The sequence below is a fragment of the Engystomops pustulosus genome, chromosome 9, assembly GCF_040894005.1.
Source record: "Engystomops pustulosus chromosome 9, aEngPut4.maternal, whole genome shotgun sequence".
Lineage (NCBI taxonomy): Eukaryota > Metazoa > Chordata > Amphibia > Anura > Leptodactylidae > Engystomops > Engystomops pustulosus.
This window is the reverse complement of record NC_092419.1, coordinates 65,979,699-65,997,800: the sequence shown is the minus strand read 5'-3', so window position 1 is coordinate 65,997,800 and position 18,102 is coordinate 65,979,699. Positions and strand designations below refer to the sequence as shown.

General features: G+C 45.0%; 52 pseudogenes; all 52 read right to left on the bottom strand.

The window, feature by feature from the left end:
- Positions 1 to 223: 223 nt before the first annotated feature.
- Positions 224 to 342, bottom strand: LOC140084916 (5S ribosomal RNA; annotated as a pseudogene).
- A 70-nt stretch (positions 343 to 412) lies between these two features.
- On the bottom strand, positions 413 to 531 carry LOC140098138 (5S ribosomal RNA; annotated as a pseudogene).
- Positions 532 to 789: 258 nt separating this feature from the next.
- Positions 790 to 908, bottom strand: LOC140100451 (5S ribosomal RNA; annotated as a pseudogene).
- A 217-nt stretch (positions 909 to 1,125) lies between these two features.
- On the bottom strand, positions 1,126 to 1,244 carry LOC140099115 (5S ribosomal RNA; annotated as a pseudogene).
- Positions 1,245 to 1,314: 70 nt separating this feature from the next.
- On the bottom strand, positions 1,315 to 1,433 carry LOC140079910 (5S ribosomal RNA; annotated as a pseudogene).
- A 70-nt stretch (positions 1,434 to 1,503) lies between these two features.
- Positions 1,504 to 1,622, bottom strand: LOC140088499 (5S ribosomal RNA; annotated as a pseudogene).
- Positions 1,623 to 1,881: 259 nt separating this feature from the next.
- On the bottom strand, positions 1,882 to 2,000 carry LOC140079909 (5S ribosomal RNA; annotated as a pseudogene).
- A 259-nt stretch (positions 2,001 to 2,259) lies between these two features.
- On the bottom strand, positions 2,260 to 2,378 carry LOC140096722 (5S ribosomal RNA; annotated as a pseudogene).
- A 594-nt stretch (positions 2,379 to 2,972) lies between these two features.
- On the bottom strand, positions 2,973 to 3,091 carry LOC140093146 (5S ribosomal RNA; annotated as a pseudogene).
- A 70-nt stretch (positions 3,092 to 3,161) lies between these two features.
- On the bottom strand, positions 3,162 to 3,280 carry LOC140091926 (5S ribosomal RNA; annotated as a pseudogene).
- A 70-nt stretch (positions 3,281 to 3,350) lies between these two features.
- Positions 3,351 to 3,469, bottom strand: LOC140079908 (5S ribosomal RNA; annotated as a pseudogene).
- Positions 3,470 to 3,728: 259 nt separating this feature from the next.
- On the bottom strand, positions 3,729 to 3,847 carry LOC140099114 (5S ribosomal RNA; annotated as a pseudogene).
- Positions 3,848 to 4,105: 258 nt separating this feature from the next.
- LOC140086033 (5S ribosomal RNA) lies at positions 4,106 to 4,224 on the bottom strand (annotated as a pseudogene).
- A 70-nt stretch (positions 4,225 to 4,294) lies between these two features.
- Positions 4,295 to 4,413, bottom strand: LOC140095841 (5S ribosomal RNA; annotated as a pseudogene).
- A 258-nt stretch (positions 4,414 to 4,671) lies between these two features.
- LOC140100439 (5S ribosomal RNA) lies at positions 4,672 to 4,790 on the bottom strand (annotated as a pseudogene).
- A 217-nt stretch (positions 4,791 to 5,007) lies between these two features.
- LOC140099113 (5S ribosomal RNA) lies at positions 5,008 to 5,126 on the bottom strand (annotated as a pseudogene).
- Positions 5,127 to 5,196: 70 nt separating this feature from the next.
- LOC140079906 (5S ribosomal RNA) lies at positions 5,197 to 5,315 on the bottom strand (annotated as a pseudogene).
- A 70-nt stretch (positions 5,316 to 5,385) lies between these two features.
- On the bottom strand, positions 5,386 to 5,504 carry LOC140088498 (5S ribosomal RNA; annotated as a pseudogene).
- A 259-nt stretch (positions 5,505 to 5,763) lies between these two features.
- On the bottom strand, positions 5,764 to 5,882 carry LOC140079905 (5S ribosomal RNA; annotated as a pseudogene).
- Positions 5,883 to 6,141: 259 nt separating this feature from the next.
- Positions 6,142 to 6,260, bottom strand: LOC140098351 (5S ribosomal RNA; annotated as a pseudogene).
- A 593-nt stretch (positions 6,261 to 6,853) lies between these two features.
- Positions 6,854 to 6,972, bottom strand: LOC140092291 (5S ribosomal RNA; annotated as a pseudogene).
- A 70-nt stretch (positions 6,973 to 7,042) lies between these two features.
- Positions 7,043 to 7,161, bottom strand: LOC140091925 (5S ribosomal RNA; annotated as a pseudogene).
- A 70-nt stretch (positions 7,162 to 7,231) lies between these two features.
- Positions 7,232 to 7,350, bottom strand: LOC140079904 (5S ribosomal RNA; annotated as a pseudogene).
- Positions 7,351 to 7,609: 259 nt separating this feature from the next.
- Positions 7,610 to 7,728, bottom strand: LOC140095617 (5S ribosomal RNA; annotated as a pseudogene).
- A 258-nt stretch (positions 7,729 to 7,986) lies between these two features.
- Positions 7,987 to 8,105, bottom strand: LOC140084040 (5S ribosomal RNA; annotated as a pseudogene).
- Positions 8,106 to 8,176: 71 nt separating this feature from the next.
- Positions 8,177 to 8,295, bottom strand: LOC140093084 (5S ribosomal RNA; annotated as a pseudogene).
- Positions 8,296 to 8,746: 451 nt separating this feature from the next.
- Positions 8,747 to 8,865, bottom strand: LOC140085490 (5S ribosomal RNA; annotated as a pseudogene).
- Positions 8,866 to 8,935: 70 nt separating this feature from the next.
- Positions 8,936 to 9,054, bottom strand: LOC140086806 (5S ribosomal RNA; annotated as a pseudogene).
- Positions 9,055 to 9,841: 787 nt separating this feature from the next.
- Positions 9,842 to 9,960, bottom strand: LOC140086312 (5S ribosomal RNA; annotated as a pseudogene).
- Positions 9,961 to 10,030: 70 nt separating this feature from the next.
- Positions 10,031 to 10,149, bottom strand: LOC140087783 (5S ribosomal RNA; annotated as a pseudogene).
- A 258-nt stretch (positions 10,150 to 10,407) lies between these two features.
- Positions 10,408 to 10,526, bottom strand: LOC140100427 (5S ribosomal RNA; annotated as a pseudogene).
- A 217-nt stretch (positions 10,527 to 10,743) lies between these two features.
- On the bottom strand, positions 10,744 to 10,862 carry LOC140088095 (5S ribosomal RNA; annotated as a pseudogene).
- Positions 10,863 to 10,932: 70 nt separating this feature from the next.
- Positions 10,933 to 11,051, bottom strand: LOC140079903 (5S ribosomal RNA; annotated as a pseudogene).
- A 259-nt stretch (positions 11,052 to 11,310) lies between these two features.
- LOC140084814 (5S ribosomal RNA) lies at positions 11,311 to 11,429 on the bottom strand (annotated as a pseudogene).
- A 70-nt stretch (positions 11,430 to 11,499) lies between these two features.
- Positions 11,500 to 11,618, bottom strand: LOC140089516 (5S ribosomal RNA; annotated as a pseudogene).
- Positions 11,619 to 11,688: 70 nt separating this feature from the next.
- Positions 11,689 to 11,807, bottom strand: LOC140088683 (5S ribosomal RNA; annotated as a pseudogene).
- A 594-nt stretch (positions 11,808 to 12,401) lies between these two features.
- Positions 12,402 to 12,520, bottom strand: LOC140079902 (5S ribosomal RNA; annotated as a pseudogene).
- A 259-nt stretch (positions 12,521 to 12,779) lies between these two features.
- LOC140099111 (5S ribosomal RNA) lies at positions 12,780 to 12,898 on the bottom strand (annotated as a pseudogene).
- A 258-nt stretch (positions 12,899 to 13,156) lies between these two features.
- Positions 13,157 to 13,275, bottom strand: LOC140084038 (5S ribosomal RNA; annotated as a pseudogene).
- A 71-nt stretch (positions 13,276 to 13,346) lies between these two features.
- Positions 13,347 to 13,465, bottom strand: LOC140093083 (5S ribosomal RNA; annotated as a pseudogene).
- A 70-nt stretch (positions 13,466 to 13,535) lies between these two features.
- Positions 13,536 to 13,654, bottom strand: LOC140079900 (5S ribosomal RNA; annotated as a pseudogene).
- Positions 13,655 to 14,437: 783 nt separating this feature from the next.
- Positions 14,438 to 14,556, bottom strand: LOC140084913 (5S ribosomal RNA; annotated as a pseudogene).
- Positions 14,557 to 14,773: 217 nt separating this feature from the next.
- Positions 14,774 to 14,892, bottom strand: LOC140086311 (5S ribosomal RNA; annotated as a pseudogene).
- A 70-nt stretch (positions 14,893 to 14,962) lies between these two features.
- On the bottom strand, positions 14,963 to 15,081 carry LOC140087781 (5S ribosomal RNA; annotated as a pseudogene).
- A 405-nt stretch (positions 15,082 to 15,486) lies between these two features.
- LOC140099110 (5S ribosomal RNA) lies at positions 15,487 to 15,605 on the bottom strand (annotated as a pseudogene).
- Positions 15,606 to 15,675: 70 nt separating this feature from the next.
- Positions 15,676 to 15,794, bottom strand: LOC140079899 (5S ribosomal RNA; annotated as a pseudogene).
- Positions 15,795 to 16,053: 259 nt separating this feature from the next.
- Positions 16,054 to 16,172, bottom strand: LOC140093179 (5S ribosomal RNA; annotated as a pseudogene).
- Positions 16,173 to 16,242: 70 nt separating this feature from the next.
- Positions 16,243 to 16,361, bottom strand: LOC140092633 (5S ribosomal RNA; annotated as a pseudogene).
- A 70-nt stretch (positions 16,362 to 16,431) lies between these two features.
- On the bottom strand, positions 16,432 to 16,550 carry LOC140088682 (5S ribosomal RNA; annotated as a pseudogene).
- Positions 16,551 to 17,144: 594 nt separating this feature from the next.
- LOC140079898 (5S ribosomal RNA) lies at positions 17,145 to 17,263 on the bottom strand (annotated as a pseudogene).
- Positions 17,264 to 17,710: 447 nt separating this feature from the next.
- LOC140091557 (5S ribosomal RNA) lies at positions 17,711 to 17,829 on the bottom strand (annotated as a pseudogene).
- Positions 17,830 to 17,900: 71 nt separating this feature from the next.
- LOC140093081 (5S ribosomal RNA) lies at positions 17,901 to 18,019 on the bottom strand (annotated as a pseudogene).
- Between the last annotated feature and the right edge of the window lie 83 nt (positions 18,020 to 18,102).

Below are 18,102 nucleotides of genomic sequence, written 5' to 3'. Positions count from 1 at the left end.
GTTGACAGCAGCTGTTCAATTTGAACCTTCTTTTACTATCTCATAGAGAAACTAACTCAATTTTCAGGTTCAAAAAGGTCAATGGAACTTGGGATTCCCAGCCAGTCTCCCATGCTGGTACTTGCCAAGCCTTAGCTTAGAATGGGCGTTGACAGCAGCTGTTCAATTTGAACCTTCTTTTACTATCTCATAGAGAAACTAACACAATTTTCAGGTTCAAAAAGGTCAACAGAACTTGGGATTCCCAGCCAGTCTCCCATGCTGGTACTTGCCAAACCTTAAGCTGCATTGCTGCTGCGTTCTGACGAGAGCAGGCACATTCAGCTTAGAATGGCCGTTGACAGCAGCTGTTCAATTTGAACCTTCTTTTACCATCTTTGACAGAGAAACTAACAATTTTCAGGTTCAAAAAGGTCAACAGAACGTGGGATTTCCAGCCAGTCTCCCATGCTGGTACTTGCCAAGCCTTAAGCTGCATTGCTGCTGCGATCTGACGAGAGCAGGCACATTCAGCTTAGAATGGCCGTTGACAGCAGCTGCCTAATTTCTACTTTCTTTTACTATCTCATAGAGAAACTAACACAATTTTCAGGTTCAAAAAGGTCAACAGAACTTGGGATTCCCAAGCAGTCTCCCATGCTGGTACTTGCCAAGCCTTAAGCTGCAACGCTGCTGCGATCTGACAAGAGCATGCACATTCAGCTTAGAATGGCCGTTGACAGCAGCTGTTCAATTTGAACCTTCTTTTACTATCTCATAGAGAAACTAACACATTTTCAGGTTCAAAAAGGTCAACGGAACTTGGGATTCCCAGCCAGTCTCCCATGCTGGTACTTGCCAAGCCTTAAGCTGCATTGCTGCTGCGATCTGATGAGAGCAGGCACATTCAGCTTAGAATGGCCGTTGACAGCAGCTGTTCAATTTGAACCTTCTTTTACTATCTCATAGAGAAACTAACTCAATTTTCAGGTTCAAAAAGGTCAATGGAACTTGGGATTCCCAGCCAGTCTCCCATGCTGGTACTTGCCAAGCCTTAGCTTAGAATGGGCGTTGACAGCAGCTGTTCAATTTGAACCTTCTTTTACTATCTCATAGAGAAACTAACACAATTTTCAGGTTCAAAAAGGTCAACGGAACTTGGGATTCCCAGCCAGTCTCCCATGCTGGTACTTGCCAAGCCTTAAGCTGCATTGCTGCTGCGATCTGACGAGAGCAGGCACATTCAGCTTAGAATGGCCGTTGACAGCAGCTGTTCAATTTGAACCTTCTTTTACTATCTCATAGAGAAACTAATACAATTTTCAGGTTCAAAAAGGTCAACAGAACTTGGGATTCCCAGCCAGTCTCCCATGCTGGTACTTGCCAAGCCTTAAGCTGCATTGCTGCTGCGATCTGACGAGAGCAGGCACATTCAGCTTAGAATGGCCGTTGACAGCAGCTGTTCAATTTGAACCTTCTTTTACTATCTCATAGAGAAACTAACACAATTTTCAGGTTCAAAAAGGTCAATGGAACTTGGGATTCCCTGCCAGTCTCCCATGCTGGTACTTGCCAAGCCTTAAGCTGCATTGCTGCTGCGATCTGACGAGAGCAGGCACATTCAGCTTAGAATGGCCATTGACAGCAGCTGTTCAATTTGAACCTTCTTTTACTATCTCATAGAGAAACTAACACAATTTTCAGGTTCAAAAAGGTCAACAGAACTAGGGATTCCCAGTCAGTCTCCCATGCTGGTACTTGCCAAGCCTTAAGCTGCATCGCTGCTGCGATCTGACAAGAGCACACACATTCAGCTTAGAAGGGCCGTTGACAGCAGCTGTTCAATTTGAACCTTCTTTTACTATCTCATAGAGAAACTAACACAATTTTCAGGTTCAAAAAGGTCAACAGAACTTGGGATTCCCAGCCAGTCTCCCATGCTGGTACTTGCCAAGCCTTAAGCTGCATTGCTGCTGCGATCTGACGAGAGCAGGCACATTCAGCTTAGAATGGCCGTTGACAGCAGCTGTTCAATTTGAACCTTCTTTTACTATCTCATAGAGAAACTAACACAATTTTCAGGTTCAAAAAGGTCAACAGAACTTGGACTTTCCAGCCAGTCTCCCATGCTGGTACTTGCCAAACCTTAAGCTGCATTGCTGCTGCGATCTGACGAAAGCAGGCACATTCAGCTTAATATGGCCGTTGACAGCAGCTGTTCAATTTGAACCTTCTTTTACCATCTTTGACAGAGAAACTAACAATTTTCAGGTTCAAAAAGGTCAATGGAACGTGGGATTCCCAGCCAGTCTCCCATGCTGGTACTTGCCAAGCCTTAAGCTGCATTGCTGCTGCGATCTGACGAGAGCAGGCACATTCAGCTTAGAATGGCCGTTGACAGCAGCTGCCTAATTTCTACTTTCTTTTACTATCTCATAGAGAAACTAACACAATTTTCAGGTTCAAAAAGGTCAACAGAACTTGGGATTCCCAGCCAGTCTCCCATGCTGGTACTTGCCAAGCCTTAAGCTGCAACGCTGCTGCGATCTGACAAGAGCATGCACATTCAGCTTAGAATGGCCGTTGACAGCAGCTGTTCAATTTGAACCTTCTTTTACTATCTCATAGAGAAACTAACACATTTTCAGGTTCAAAAAGGTCAACGGAACTTGGGATTCCCAGCCAGTCTCCCATGCTGGTACTTGCCAAGCCTTAAGCTGCAACGCTGCTGCGATCTGACAAGAGCATGCACATTCAGCTTAGAATGGCCGTTGACAGCAGCTGTTCAATTTGAACCTTCTTTTACTATCTCATAGAGAAACTAACTCAATTTTCAGGTTCAAAAAGGTCAATGGAACTTGGGATTCCCAGCCAGTCTCCCATGCTGGTACTTGCCAAGCCTTAGCTTAGAATGGGCGTTGACAGCAGCTGTTCAATTTGAACCTTCTTTTACTATCTCATAGAGAAACTAACACAATTTTCAGGTTCAAAAAGGTCAACAGAACTTGGGATTCCCAGCCAGTCTCCCATGCTGGTACTTGCCAAGCCTTAAGCTGCAACGCTGCTGCGATCTGACGAGAGCAGGCACATTCAGCTTAGAATGGCTGTTGACAGCAGCTGTTCAATTTGAACCTTCTTTTACTATCTCATAGAGAAACTAACACAATTTTCAGGCTCAAAAAGGTCAACGGAACTTAGGATTCCCAGCCAGTCTCCCATGCTGGTACATGCCAAGCCTTAAGCTGCATTGCTGCTGCGATCTGACGAGAGCAGGCACATTCAGCTTAGAATGGCCGTTGACAGCAGCTGTTCAGTTTGAACCTTCTTTTACTATCTCATAGAGAAACTAACACAATTTTCAGGTTCAAAAAGGTCAACAGAACTTGGGATTCCCAGCCAGTCTCCCATGCTGGTACTTGCCAAGCCTTAAGCTGCATTGCTGCTGCGATCTGACGAGAGCAGGCACATTCAGCTTAGAATGGCCGTTGACAGCAGCTGTTCAATTTGAACCTTCTTTTACTATCTCATAGAGAAACTAACACAATTTTCAGGTTCAAAAAGGTCAACAGAACTTGGGATTCCCAGCCAGTCTCCCATGCTGGTTTTTGCCAAGCCTTAAGCTGCATTGCTGCTGCGATCTGACGAGAGCAGGCACATTCAGCTTAGAATGGCCGTTGACAGCAGCTGTTCAATTTGAACCTTCTTTTACCATCTTTGACAGAGAAACTAACAATTTTCAGGTTCAAAAAGGTCAACGGAACTTGGGATTCCCAGCCAGTCTCCCATGCTGGTACTTGCCAAGCCTTAAGCTGCATTGCTGCTGCGATCTGACGAGAGCAGGCACATTCAGCTTAGAATGGCCGTTGACAGCAGCTGCCTAATTTCTACTTTGTTTTACTATCTCATAGAGAAACTAACACAATTTTCAGGTTCAAAAAGGTCAAGAGAACTTGGGATTCCCAGCCAGACTCCCATGCTGGTACTTGCCAAGCCTTAAGCTGCAACGCTGCTGCGATCTGACAAGAGCATGCACATTCAGCTTAGAATGGCAGTTGACAGCAGCTGTTCAATTTGAACCTTCTTTTACTATCTCATAGAGAAACTAACACAATTTTCAGGTTCAAAAAGTCAATGGAACTTGGGATTCCCAGCCAGTCTCCCATGCTGGTACTTGCCAAGCCTTAAGCTGCATTGCTGCTGCGTTCTGACGAGAGCAGGCACATTCAGCTTAGAATGGCCGTTGACAGCAGCTGTTCAATTTGAACCTTCTTTTACCATCTTTGACAGAGAAACTAACAATTTTCAGGTTCAAAAAGGGCAACAGAACGTGGGATTCCCAGCCAGTCTCCCATGCTGGTACTTGCCAAGCCTTAAGCTGCATTGCTGCTGCGATCTGACGAGAGCAGGCACATTCAGCTTAGAATGGCCGTTGACAGCAGCTGCCTAATTTCTACTTTCTTTTACTATCTCATAGAGAAACTAACACAATTTTCAGGTTCAAAAAGGTCAACAGAACTTGGGATTCCCAAGCAGTCTCCCATGCTGGTACTTGCCAAGCCTTAAGCTGCAACGCTGCTGCGATCTGACAAGAGCATGCACATTCAGCTTAGAATGGCCGTTGACAGCAGCTGTTCAATTTGAACCTTCTTTTACTATCTCATAGAGAAACTAACACATTTTCAGGTTCAAAAAGGTCAACGGAACTTGGGATTCCCAGCCAGTCTCCCATGCTGGTACTTGCCAAGCCTTAAGCTGCATTGCTGCTGCGATCTGATGAGAGCAGGCACATTCAGCTTAGAATGGCCGTTGACAGCAGCTGTTCAATTTGAACCTTCTTTTACTATCTCATAGAGAAACTAACTCAATTTTCAGGTTCAAAAAGGTCAATGGAACTTGGGATTCCCAGCCAGTCTCCCATGCTGGTACTTGCCAAGCCTTAGCTTAGAATGGGCGTTGACAGCAGCTGTTCAATTTGAACCTTCTTTTACTATCTCATAGAGAAACTAACACAATTTTCAGGTTCAAAAAGGTCAACGGAACTTGGGATTCCCAGCCAGTCTCCCATGCTGGTACTTGCCAAGCCTTAAGCTGCATTGCTGCTGCGATCTGACGAGAGCAGGCACATTCAGCTTAGAATGGCCGTTGACAGCAGCTGTTCAATTTGAACCTTCTTTTACTATCTCATAGAGAAACTAATACAATTTTCAGGTTCAAAAAGGTCAACAGAACTTGGGATTCCCAGCCAGTCTCCCATGCTGGTACTTGCCAAGCCTTAAGCTGCATTGCTGCTGCGATCTGACGAGAGCAGGCACATTCAGCTTAGAATGGCCGTTGACAGCAGCTGTTCAATTTGAACCTTCTTTTACTATCTCATAGAGAAACTAACACAATTTTCAGGTTCAAAAAGGTCAATGGAACTTGGGATTCCCTGCCAGTCTCCCATGCTGGTACTTGCCAAGCCTTAAGCTGCATTGCTGCTGCGATCTGACGAGAGCAGGCACATTCAGCTTAGAATGGCCATTGACAGCAGCTGTTCAATTTGAACCTTCTTTTACTATCTCATAGAGAAACTAACACAATTTTCAGGTTCAAAAAGGTCAACAGAACTTGGGATTCCCAGTCAGTCTCCCATGCTGGTACTTGCCAAGCCTTAAGCTGCATCGCTGCTGCGATCTGACAAGAGCACACACATTCAGCTTAGAAGGGCCGTTGACAGCAGCTGCCTAATTTCTACTTTCTTTTACTATCTCATAGAGAAACTAACACAATTTTCAGGTTCAAAAAGGTCAACAGAACTTGGGATTCCCAGCCAGTCTCCCATGCTGGTACTTGCCAAGCCTTAAGCTGCATTGCTGCTGCGATCTGACGAGAGCAGGCACATTCAGCTTAGAATGGCCGTTGACAGCAGCTGTTCAATTTGAACCTTCTATTACTATCTCATAGAGAAAATAACACAATTTTCAGGTTCAAAAAGGTCAACAGAACTTGGGATTTCCAGCCAGTCTCCCATGCTGGTACTTGCCAAACCTTAAGCTGCATTGCTGCTGCGATCTGACGAAAGCAGGCACATTCAGCTTAATATGGCCGTTGACAGCAGCTGTTTAATTTGAACCTTCTTTTACCATCTTTGACAGAGAAACTAACAATTTTCAGGTTCAAAAAGGTCAACGGAATGTGGGATTCCCAGCCAGTCTCCCATGCTGGTACTTGCCAAGCCTTAAGCTGCATTGCTGCTGCGATCTGACGAGAGCAGGCACATTCAGCTTAGAATGGCCGTTGACAGCAGCTGTTCAATTTGAACCTTCTTTTACTATCTCATAGAGAAACTAACACATTTTCAGGTTCAAAAAGGTCAACGGAACTTGGGATTCCCAGCCAGTCTCCCATGCTGGTACTTGCCAAGCCTTAAGCTGCAACGCTGCTGCGATCTGACAAGAGCATGCACATTCAGCTTAGAATGGCCGTTGACAGCAGCTGTTCAATTTGAACCTTCTTTTACTATCTCATAGAGAAACTAACACATTTTCAGGTTCAAAAAGGTCAACGGAACTTGGGATTCCCAGCCAGTCTCCCATGCTGGTACTTGCCAAGCCTTAAGCTGCAACGCTGCTGCGATCTGACAAGAGCATGCACATTCAGCTTAGAATGGCCGTTGACAGCAGCTGTTCAATTTGAACCTTCTTTTACTATCTCATAGAGAAACTAACTCAATTTTCAGGTTCAAAAAGGTCAATGGAACTTGGGATTCCCAGCCAGTCTCCCATGCTGGTACTTGCCAAGCCTTAGCTTAGAATGGGCGTTGACAGCAGCTGTTCAATTTTAACCTTCTTTTACTATCTCATAGAGAAACTAACACAATTTTCAGGTTCAAAAAGGTCAACAGAACTTGGGATTCCCAGCCAGTCTCCCATGCTGGTACTTGCCAAGCCTTAAGCTGCAACGCTGCTGCGATCTGACGAGAGCAGGCACATTCAGCTTAGAATGGCCGTTGACAGCAGCTGTTCAATTTGAACCTTCTTTTACTATCTCATAGAGAAACTAACACAATTTTCAGGCTCAAAAAGGTCAACGGAACTTAGGATTCCCAGCCAGTCTCCCATGCTGGTACATGCCAAGCCTTAAGCTGCATTGCTGCTGCGATCTGACGAGAGCAGGCACATTCAGCTTAGAATGGCCGTTGACAGCAGCTGTTCAGTTTGAACCTTCTTTTACTATCTCATAGAGAAACTAACACAATTTTCAGGTTCAAAAAGGTCAACAGAACTTGGGATTCCCAGCCAGTCTCCCATGCTGGTACTTGCCAAGCCTTAAGCTGCATTGCTGCTGCGATCTGACGAGAGCAGGCACATTCAGCTTAGAATGGCCGTTGACAGCAGCTGTTCAATTTGAACCTTCTTTTACTATCTCATAGAGAAACTAACACAATTTTCAGGTTCAAAAAGGTCAACAGAACTTGGGATTCCCAGCCAGTCTCCCATGCTGGTTTTTGCCAAGCCTTAAGCTGCATTGCTGCTGCGATCTGACGAGAGCAGGCACATTCAGCTTAGAATGGCCGTTGACAGCAGCTGTTCAATTTGAACCTTCTTTTACCATCTTTGACAGAGAAACTAACAATTTTCAGGTTCAAAAAGGTCAACGGAACTTGGGATTTTCAGCCAGTCTCCCATGCTGGTACTTGCCAAGCCTTAAGCTGCATTGCTGCTGCGATCTGACGAGAGCAGGCACATTCAGCTTAGAATGGCCGTTGACAGCAGCTGCCTAATTTCTACTTTGTTTTACTATCTCATAGAGAAACTAACACAATTTTCAGGTTCAAAAAGGTCAAGAGAACTTGGGATTCCCAGCCAGACTCCCATGCTGGTACTTGCCAAGCCTTAAGCTGCAACGCTGCTGCGATCTGACAAGAGCATGCACATTCAGCTTAGAATGGCAGTTGACAGCAGCTGTTCAATTTGAACCTTCTTTTACTATCTCATAGAGAAACTAACACAATTTTCAGGTTCAAAAAGTCAATGGAACTTGGGATTCCCAGCCAGTCTCCCATGCTGGTACTTGCCAAGCCTTAAGCTGCATTGCTGCTGCGATCTGACGAGAGCAGGCGCATTCAGCTTAGAATGGCCGTTGACAGCAGCTGTTCAATTTGAACCTTCTTTTACTATCTCATAGAGAAACTAACACAATTTTCAGGTTAAAAAAAGGTCAACGGAACTTATGATTCCCAGCCAGTCTCCCATGCTGGTACTTGCCAAGCCTTAAGCTGCATTGCTGCTGCGATCTGACGAGAGCAGGCACATTCAGCTTAGAATGGCCGTTGACAGCAGCTGTTCAATTTGAACCTTCTTTTACTATCTCATAGAGAAACTAACACAATTTTCAGGTTCAAAAAGGTCAACGGAACTTGGGACTCCCAGCCAGTCTCCCATGCTGGTACTTGCCAAGCCTTAAGCTGCATTGCTGCTGCGATCTGACGAGAGCAGGCACATTAAGCTTAGTAGAATGGCCGTTGACAGCAGTTGTTCAATTTGAACCTTCTTTTACTATCTCATAGAGAAACTAACACGATTTTCAGGTTCAAAAATGTCAACAGAACTTGGGATTCCCAGCCAGTCTCCCATGCTGGTACTTGCAAAGCCTTAAGCTGCATTGCTGCTGCGATCTGACCAGAGCATGCACATTCAGCTTAGAATGGCTGTTGACAGCAGCTGTTCAATTTGAACCTTCTTTTACTATCTCATAGAGAAACTAACACAATTTTCAGGTTCAAAAAGGTCAACGGAACTTGGGATTCCCAGCTAGTCTCCCATGCTGGTACTTGCCAAGCCTTAAGCTGCATTGCTGCTGCGATCTGACGAGAGCAGGCACATTCAGCTTAGAATGGCCGTTGACAGCAACTGTTCAATTTGAACCTTATTTTACTACCTCATAGAGAAACTAACACAATTTTCAGGTTCAAAAAGGTCAACAGAACTTAGGATTCCCAGCCAGTCTCCCATGCTGGTACTTGCCAAGCCTTAAGCTGCATTGCTGCTGCGATCTGACGAGAGCAGGCACATTCAGCTTAGAATGGCCGTTGACAGCAGCTGTTCAATTTGAACCTTCTTTTACTATCTCATAGAGAAACTAACACAAATTTCAGGTTCAAAAAGGTCAACGGAACTTGGGACTCCCAGCCAGTCTCCCATGCTGGTACTTGCCAAGCCTTAAGCTGCATTGCTGCTGCGATCTGACGAGAGCAGGCACATTAAGCTTAGTAGAATGGCCGTTGACAGCAGTTGTTCAATTTGAACCTTCTTTTACTATCTCATAGAGAAACTAACACGATTTTCAGGTTCAAAAATGTCAACAGAACTTGGGATTCCCAGCCAGTCTCCCATGCTGGTACTTGCAAAGCCTTAAGCTGCATTGCTGCTGCGATCTGACCAGAGCATGCACATTCAGCTTAGAATGGCTGTTGACAGCAGCTGTTCAATTTGAACCTTCTTTTACTATCTCATAGAGAAACTAACACAATTTTCAGGTTCAAAAAGGTCAATGGAACTTGGGATTCCCAGCTAGTCTCCCATGCTGGTACTTGCCAAGCCTTAAGCTGCATTGCTGCTGCGATCTGACAAGAGCATGCACATTCAGCTTAGAATGGCTGTTGACAGCAGCTGTTCAATTTGAACCTTCTTTTACTATCTCATAGAGAAACTAACTCAATTTTCAGGTTCAAAAAGGTCAATGGAACTTGGGATTCCCAGCCAGTCTCCCATGCTGGTACTTGCCAAGCCTTAGCTTAGAATGGGCGTTGACAGCAGCTGTTCAATTTGAACCTTCTTTTACTATCTCATAGAGAAACTAACACAATTTTCAGGTTCAAAAAGGTCAACGGAACTTGGGATTCCCAGCCAGTCTCCCATGCTGGTACTTGCCAAACCTTAAGCTGCATTGCTGCTGCGATCTGACGAGAGCAGGCACATTCAGCTTAGAATGGCCGTTGACAGCAGCTGTTCAATTTGAACCTTCTTTTACCATCTTTGACAGAGAAACTAACAATTTTCAGGTTCAAAAAGGTCAACAGAACATGGGATTCCCAGCCAGTCTCCCATGCTGGTACTTGCCAAGCCTTAAGCTGCATTGCTGCTGCGATCTGACGAGAGCAGGCACATTCAGCTTAGAATGGCCGTTGACAGCAGCTGCCTAATTTCTACTTTCTTTTACTATCTCATAGAGAAACTAACACAATTTTCAGGTTCAAAAAGGTCAACAGAACTTGGGATTCCCAGGCAGTCTCCCATGCTGGTACTTGCCAAGCCTTAAGCTGCAACGCTGCTGCGATCTGACAAGAGCATGCACATTCAGCTTAGAATGGCCGTTGACAGCAGCTGTTCAATTTGAACCTTCTTTTACTATCTCATAGAGAAACTAACACATTTTCAGGTTCAAAAAGGTCAACGGAACTTGGGATTCCCAGCCAGTCTCCCATGCTGGTACTTGCCAAGCCTTAAGCTGCATTGCTGCTGCGATCTGATGAGAGCAGGCACATTCAGCTTAGAATGGCCGTTGACAGCAGCTGTTCAATTTGAACCTTCTTTTACTATCTCATAGAGAAACTAACTCAATTTTCAGGTTCAAAAAGGTCAATGGAACTTGGGATTCCCAGCCAGTCTCCCATGCTGGTACTTGCCAAGCCTTAGCTTAGAATGGGCGTTGACAGCAGCTGTTCAATTTGAACCTTCTTTTACTATCTCATAGAGAAACTAACACAATTTTCAGGTTCAAAAAGGTCAACGGAACTTGGGATTCCCAGCCAGTCTGCCATGCTGGTACTTGCCAAGCCTTAAGCTGCATTGCTGCTGCGATCTGACGAGAGCAGGCACATTCAGCTTAGAATGGCCGTTGACAGCAGCTGTTCAATTTGAACCTTCTTTTACTATCTCATAGAGAAACTAATACAATTTTCAGGTTCAAAAAGGTCAACAGAACTTGGGATTCCCAGCCAGTCTCCCATGCTGGTACTTGCCAAGCCTTAAGCTGCATTGCTGCTGCGATCTGACGAGAGCAGGCACATTCAGCTTAGAATGGCCGTTGACAGCAGCTGTTCAATTTGAACCTTCTTTTACTATCTCATAGAGAAACTAACACAATTTTCAGGTTCAAAAAGGTCAATGGAACTTGGGATTCCCTGCCAGTCTCCCATGCTGGTACTTGCCAAGCCTTAAGCTGCATTGCTGCTGCGATCTGACAAGAGCACACACATTCAGCTTAGAAGGGCCGTTGACAGCAGCTGTTCAATTTGAACCTTCTTTTACTATCTCATAGAGAAACTAACACAATTTTCAGGTTCAAACAGGTCAACAGAACTTGGGATTCCCAGCCAGTCTCCCATGCTGGTACTTGCCAAGCCTTAAACTGCATTGCTGCTGCGATCTGACGAGAGCAGGCACATTCAGCTTAGAATGGCCGTTGACAGCAGCTGTTCAATTTGAACCTTCTTTTACTATCTCATAGAGAAACTAACACAATTTTCAGGTTCAAAAAGGTCAACAGAACTTGGGATTCCCAGCCAGTCTCCCATGCTGGTACTTGCCAAACCTTAAGCTGCATTGCTGCTGCGATCTGACGAGAGCAGGCACATTCAGCTTAATATGGCCGTTGACAGCAGCTGTTCAATTTGAACCTTCTTTTACCATCTTTGACAGAGAAACTAACAATTTTCAGGTTCAAAAAGGTCAACGGAACGTGGGATTCCCAGCCAGTCTCCCATGCTGGTACTTGCCAAGCCTTAAGCTGCATTGCTGCTGCGATCTGACGAGAGCAGGCACATTCAGCTTAGAATGGCCGTTGACAGCAGCTGCCTAATTTCTACTTTCTTTTACTATCTCATAGAGAAACTAACACAATTTTCAGGTTCAAAAAGGTCAACAGAACTTGGGATTCCCAGCCAGTCTCCCATGCTGGTACTTGCCAAGCCTTAAGCTGCAACGCTGCTGCGATCTGACAAGAGCATGCACATTCAGCTTAGAATGGCCGTTGACAGCAGCTGTTCAATTTGAACCTTCTTTTACTATCTCATAGAGAAACTAACACATTTTCAGGTTCAAAAAGGTCAACGGAACTTGGGATTCCCAGCCAGTCTCCCATGCTGGTACTTGCCAAGCCTTAAGCTGCAACGCTGCTGCGATCTGACAAGAGCATGCACATTCAGCTTAGAATGGCCGTTGACAGCAGCTGTTCAATTTGAACCTTCTTTTACTATCTCATAGAGAAACTAACTCAATTTTCAGGTTCAAAAAGGTCAATGGAACTTGGGATTCCCAGCCAGTCTCCCATGCTGGTACTTGCCAAGCCTTAGCTTAGAATGGGCGTTGACAGCAGCTGTTCAATTTGAACCTTCTTTTACTATCTCATAGAGAAACTAACACAATTTTCAGGTTCAAAAAGGTCAACAGAACTTGGGATTCCCAGCCAGTCTCCCATGCTGGTACTTGCCAAGCCTTAAGCTGCATTGCTGCTGCGATCTGACGAGAGCAGGCACATTCAGCTTAGAATGGCCGTTGACAGCAGCTGTTCAATTTGAACCTTCTTTTACTATCTCATAGAGAAACTAACACAATTTTCAGGTTCAAAAAGGTCAACAGAACTTGGGATTCCCAGCCAGTCTCCCATGCTGGTTTTTGCCAAGCCTTAAGCTGCATTGCTGCTGCGATCTGACGAGAGCAGGCACATTCAGCTGAGAATGGCCGTTGACAGCAGCTGTTCAATTTGAACCTTCTTTTACCATCTTTGACAGAGAAACTAACAATTTTCAGGTTCAAAAAGGTCAACGGAACTTGGGATTCCCAGCCAGTCTCCCATGCTGGTACTTGCCAAGCCTTAAGCTGCATTGCTGCTGCGATCTGACGAGAGCAGGCACATTCAGCTTAGAATGGCCGTTGACAGCAGCTGCCTAATTTCTACTTTGTTTTACTATCTCATAGAGAAACTAACACAATTGTCAGGTTCAAAAAGGTCAAGAGAACTTGGGATTCCCAGCCAGACTCCCATGCTGGTACTTGCCAAGCCTTAAGCTGCAACGCTGCTGCGATCTGACAAGAGCATGCACATTCAGCTTAGAATGGCAGTTGACAGCAGCTGTTCAATTTGAACCTTCTTTTACTATCTCATAGAGAAACTAACACAATTTTCAGGTTCAAAAAGTCAATGGAACTTGGGATTCCCAGCCAGTCTCCCATGCTGGTACTTGCCAAGCCTTAAGCTGCATTGCTGCTGCGATCTGACGAGAGCAGGCGCATTCAGCTTAGAATGGCCGTTGACAGCAGCTGTTCAATTTGAACCTTCTTTTACTATCTCATAGAGAAACTAACACAATTTTCAGGTTAAAAAAAGGTCAACGGAACTTATGATTCCCAGCCAGTCTCCCATGCTGGTACTTGCCAAGCCTTAAGCTGCATTGCTGCTGCGATCTGACGAGAGCAGGCACATTCAGCTTAGAATGGCCGTTGACAGCAGCTGTTCAATTTGAACCTTCTTTTACTATCTCATAGAGAAACTAACACAATTTTCAGGTTCAAAAAGGTCAACAGAACTTGGGATTCCCAGCCAGTCTCCCATGCTGGTACTTGCCAAGCCTTAAGCTGCATTGCTGCTGCGATCTGACGAGAGCAGGCACATTCAGCTTAGAATGGCCGTTGACAGCAGCTGTTCAATTTGAACCTTCTTTTACTATCTCATAGAGAAACTAACACAATTTTCAGGTTCAAAAAGGTCAATGGAACTTGGGATTCCCTGCCAGTCTCCCATGCTGGTACTTGCCAAGCCTTAAGCTGCATTACTGCTGCGATCTGACAAGAGCACACACATTCAGCTTAGAAGGGCCGTTGACAGCAGCTGCCTAATTTCTACTTTCTTTTACTATCTCATAGAGAAACTAACACAATTTTCAGGTTCAAAAAGGTCAACAGAACTTGGGATTCCCAGCCAGTCTCTCATGCTGGTACTTGCCAAGCCTTAAGCTGCAACGCTGCTGCGATCTGACAAGAGCATGCACATTCAGCTTAGAATGGCCGTTGACAGCAGCTGTTCAATTTGAACCTTCTTTTACTATCTCATAGAGAAACTAACACATTTTCAGGTTCAAAAAGGTCAACGTAACTTGGGATTCCCAGCCAGTCTCCCATGCTGGTACTTTCCAAGCCTTAAGCTGCAACGCTGCTGCGATCTGACAAGAGCATGCACATTCAGCTTAGAATGGCCGTTGACAGCAGCTGTTCAATTTGAACCTTCTTTTACTATCTCATAGAGAAACTAACTCAATTTTCAGGTTCAAAAAGGTCAATGGAACTTGGGATTCCCAGCCAGTCTCCCATGCTGGTACTTGCCAAGCCTTAGCTTAGAATGGGCGTTGACAGCAGCTGTTCAATTTGAACCTTCTTTTACTATCTCATAGAGAAACTAACACAATTTTCAGGTTCAAAAAGGTCAACAGAACTTGGGATTCCCAGCCAGTCTCCCATGCTGGTACTTGCCAAACCTTAAGCTGCATTGCTGCTGCGTTCTGACGAGAGCAGGCACATTCAGCTTAGAATGGCCGTTGACAGCAGCTGTTCAATTTGAACCTTCTTTTACTATCTCATAGAGAAACTAACTCAATTTTCAGGTTCAAAAAGGTCAATGGAACTTGGGATTCCCAGCCAGTCTCCCATGCTGGTACTTGCCAAGCCTTAGCTTAGAATGGGCGTTGACAGCAGCTGTTCAATTTGAACCTTCTTTTACTATCTCATAGAGAAACTAACACAATTTTCAGGTTCAAAAAGGTCAACGGAACTTGGGATTCCCAGCCAGTCTCCCATGCTGGTACTTGCCAAACCTTAAGCTGCATTGCTGCTGCGATCTGACGAGAGCAGGCACATTCAGCTTAGAATGGCCGTTGACAGCAGCTGTTCAATTTGAACCTTCTTTTACCATCTTTGACAGAGAAACTAACAATTTTCAGGTTCAAAAAGGTCAACAGAACATGGGATTCCCAGCCAGTCTCCCATGCTGGTACTTGCCAAGCCTTAAGCTGCATTGCTGCTGCGATCTGACGAGAGCAGGCACATTCAGCTTAGAATGGCCGTTGACAGCAGCTGCCTAATTTCTACTTTCTTTTACTATCTCATAGAGAAACTAACACAATTTTCAGGTTCAAAAAGGTCAACAGAACTTGGGATTCCCAGGCAGTCTCCCATGCTGGTACTTGCCAAGCCTTAAGCTGCAACGCTGCTGCGATCTGACAAGAGCATGCACATTCAGCTTAGAATGGCCGTTGACAGAAGCTGTTCAATTTGAACCTTCTTTTACTATCTCATAGAGAAACTAACACATTTTCAGGTTCAAAAAGGTCAACGGAACTTGGGATTCCCAGCCAGTCTCCCATGCTGGTACTTGCCAAGCCTTAGCTTAGAATGGGCGTTGACAGCAGCTGTTCAATTTGAACCTTCTTTTACTATCTCATAGAGAAACTAACACAATTTTCAGGTTCAAAAAGGTCAACGGAACTTGGGATTCCCAGCCAGTCTCCCATGCTGGTACTTGCCAAGCCTTAAGCTGCATTGCTGCTGCGATCTGACGAGAGCAGGCACATTCAGCTTAGAATGGCCGTTGACAGCAGCTGTTCAATTTGAACCTTCTTTTACTATCTCATAGAGAAACTAATACAATTTTCAGGTTCAAAAAGGTCAACAGAACTTGGGATTCCCAGCCAGTCTCCCATGCTGGTACTTGCCAAGCCTTAAGCTGCATTGCTGCTGCGATCTGACGAGAGCAGGCACATTCAGCTTAGAATGGCCGTTGACAGCAGCTGTTCAATTTGAACCTTCTTTTACTATCTCATAGAGAAACTAACACAATTTTCAGGTTCAAAAAGGTCAATGGAACTTGGGATTCCCTGCCAGTCTCCCATGCTGGTACTTGCCAAGCCTTAAGCTGCATTGCTGCTGCGATCTGACAAGAGCACACACATTCAGCTTAGAAGGGCCGTTGACAGCAGCTGTTCAATTTGAACCTTCTTTTACTATCTCATAGAGAAACTAACACAATTTTCAGGTTCAAAAAGGTCAACAGAACTTGGGATTCCCAGCCAGTCTCCCATGCTGGTACTTGCCAAGCCTTAAGCTGCATTGCTGCTGCGATCTGACGAGAGCAGGCACATTCAGCTTAGAATGGGCGTTGACAGCAGCTGTTCAATTTGAACCTTCTTTTACTATCTCATAGAGAAACTAACACAATTTTCAGGTTCAAAAAGGTCAACAGAACTTGGGATTCCCAGCCAGTCTCCCATGCTGGTACTTGCCAAACCTTAAGCTGCATTGCTGCTGCGGTCTGACGAGAGCAGGCACATTCAGCTTAATATGGCCGTTGACAGCAGCTGTTCAATTTGAACCTTCTTTTACCATCTTTGACAGAGAAACTAACAATTTTCAGGTTCAAAAAGGTCAACGGAACGTGGGATTCCCAGCCAGTCTCCCATGCTGGTACTTGCCAAGCCTTAAGCTGCATTGCTGCTGCGATCTGACGAGAGCAGGCACATTCAGCTTAGAATGGCCGTTGACAGCAGCTGCCTAATTTCTACTTTCTTTTACTATCTCATAGAGAAACTAACACAATTTTCAGGTTCAAAAAGGTCAACAGAACTTGGGATTCCCAGCCAGTCTCCCATGCTGGTACTTGCCAAGCCTTAAGCTGCAACGCTGCTGCGATCTGACAAGAGCATGCACATTCAGCTTAGAATGGCCGTTGACAGCAGCTGTTCAATTTGAACCTTCTTTTACTATCTCATAGAGAAACTAACACATTTTCAGGTTCAAAAAGGTCAACGGAACTTGGGATTCCCAGCCAGTCTCCCATGCTGGTACTTGCCAAGCCTTAAGCTGCAACGCTGCTGCGATCTGACAAGAGCATGCACATTCAGCTTAGAATGGCCGTTGACAGCAGCTGTTCAATTTGAACCTTCTTTTACTATCTCATAGAGAAACTAACTCAATTTTCAGGTTCAAAAAGGTCAATGGAACTTGGGATTCCCAGCCAGTCTCCCATGCTGGTACTTGCCAAGCCTTAGCTTAGAATGGGCGTTGACAGCAGCTGTTCAATTTGAACCTTCTTTTACTATCTCATAGAGAAACTAACACAATTTTCAGGTTCAAAAAGGTCAACAGAACTTGGGATTCCCAGCCAGTCTCCCATGCTGGTACTTGCCAAGCCTTAAGCTGCATTGCTGCTGCGATCTGACGAGAGCAGGCACATTCAGCTTAGAATGGCCGTTGACAGCAGCTGTTCAATTTGAACCTTCTTTTACTATCTCATAGAGAAACTAACACAATTTTCAGGTTCAAAAAGGTCAACAGAACTTGGGATTCCCAGCCAGTCTCCCATGCTGGTTTTTGCCAAGCCTTAAGCTGCATTGCTGCTGCGATCTGACGAGAGCAGGCACATTCAGCTGAGAATGGCCGTTGACAGCAGCTGCCTAATTTCTACTTTGTTTTACTATCTCATAGAGAAACTAACACAATTGTCAGGTTCAAAAAGGTCAAGAGAACTTGGGATTCCCAGCCAGACTCCCATGCTGGTACTTGCCAAGCCTTAAGCTGCAACGCTGCTGCGATCTGACAAGAGCATGCACATTCAGCTTAGAATGGCAGTTGACAGCAGCTGTTCAATTTGAACCTTCTTTTACTATCTCATAGAGAAACTAACACAATTTTCAGGTTCAAAAAGTCAATGGAACTTGGGATTCCCAGCCAGTCTCCCATGCTGGTACTTGCCAAGCCTTAAGCTGCATTGCTGCTGCGATCTGACGAGAGCAGGCGCATTCAGCTTAGATTGGCCGTTGACAGCAGCTGTTCAATTTGAACCTTCTTTTACTATCTCATAGAGAAACTAACACAATTTTCAGGTTAAAAAAAGGTCAACGGAACTTATGATTCCCAGCCAGTCTCCCATGCTGGTACTTGCCAAGCCTTAAGCTGCATTGCTGCTGCGATCTGACGAGAGCAGGCACATTCAGCTTAGAATGGCCGTTGACAGCAGCTGTTCAATTTGAACCTTCTTTTACTATCTCATAGAGAAACTAACACAATTTTCAGGTTCAAAAAGGTCAACGGAACT